At 38.6% G+C, this 1,357-nt stretch overlaps 1 pseudogene; it reads right to left on the bottom strand.

Moving 5' to 3' along the window:
* Positions 1–547: 547 nt before the first annotated feature.
* LOC116087527 lies at positions 548–992 on the bottom strand (annotated as a pseudogene).
* Positions 993–1,357: the final 365 nt, after the last annotated feature.

Raw genomic sequence — 1,357 nt, 5'->3', positions numbered from 1 at the left:
TTACTTGACCTTTTTCCCTTACTGCTTTTAATATTCTTTCTTTTTTTAAATGTACTTGGTGTTTTGATTATTATGTGATGGGAGGAATTTTTTTCTGGTCCTGTCTATTTAGAGTTCTGTAGGCTTCTTTTATGTTCATAGGAATCTCTTTATGTTAGCGAAGTTTTCTTCTATAATTTTGTTAAAGATATTTCTTGGCCTTTTAAGTTGGGAATCTTCAGTCTCTTCTATACCTATTATCCTTAGGTTTGGCCTTCTCAATGCATCCTGGATTTCCTGAATGTTTTGGCTTAGGAGCTTTTTGCATTTTGCATTTTCTTTGACTATTGTGTCAATGTTTTCTATGGTATCTTCTGCACCTGAGATTCTCTCTTCTATCTCTAGTATTCTATTGTTGATGCTTGCATCTATGACTCCTGATCTCTTTCCTAGGTTTTCTAACTCCAGGGTTGTCTCCCTTTATGATTTATTTATTGTCCCTATTTTCTATTCTTTTTTTAATGGTTAAAAAATAGAATATATTTAGAATTAGCCATCTGGACTCAATTTAGATGATCCCAATCTTGTTGGCAACATCTAGAGCATCATAATCAGGAGCCAAGTGAACATATGCCTTCTTCTCTCCATAGGGCTTTATCAGGGAATTGACTTTGGCCACATCAATGTCATAGAGTTTCTTCACGGCCTGTTTGAGCTGGTGCTTGTTGGCCTTGATATCCACAATGTACACAAGAGTGTTGTTATCTTCTATTTTCTTCATGGCTGACTCAGTGGTCACTGAGAATTTGATGATAGTGTAGTGGTCAAGCTTGTTTCTCCAGAGCATACTCTTTCGAGGATATTTTGGCTGCCTCCAGAGCCTCAGGGTCTTGGGCCGCCGGAAGGTGGGTGACGCCTTTCAGCACTGCTTTCTTAGCTTTCAAGGTGTTCGCTTTGGCTTTGGCTTCGGCTTTGGGAGGGGCAGGAGCTTCCTTCTTCACTTTTGACTCCATCGTGGCAATAAGGGTCGCCCAGCCTCTTCTATTTCCATTTTTAAATCTTGGGTGGTTTTGTTTATTTCCTTTGCCTGTTTGATTGTCTTTTCCTCTAATTCCTTAAGGGATTTTTGTGTTTTCTCTTTTTGTGTTTCTACCTGTTTACCTGTATTTTTTTACGGAAGTTATTTATTTTCATCATAATGTCCTCCATCATCATCATGAGAAGTGACTTTAGATCTGAATCTTGCTTTTCTGGTGTGTTGGTGTATCCAGGACTTGCTATGGTGGGAGAACTGGGTTCTGATGAGGTCAATTAACCTTAGTTTCTGTTGCTTATTTTCTTAAGCTTGCCTCCCACCATCTGATTATTTCTAGTGCTC

Source organism: Mastomys coucha, unplaced genomic scaffold, assembly GCF_008632895.1.
Source record: "Mastomys coucha isolate ucsf_1 unplaced genomic scaffold, UCSF_Mcou_1 pScaffold13, whole genome shotgun sequence".
Lineage (NCBI taxonomy): Eukaryota > Metazoa > Chordata > Mammalia > Rodentia > Muridae > Mastomys > Mastomys coucha.
The sequence above is the reverse complement of the archived record's forward strand: the minus strand, read 5'-3'. Positions and strand labels throughout refer to the sequence as shown.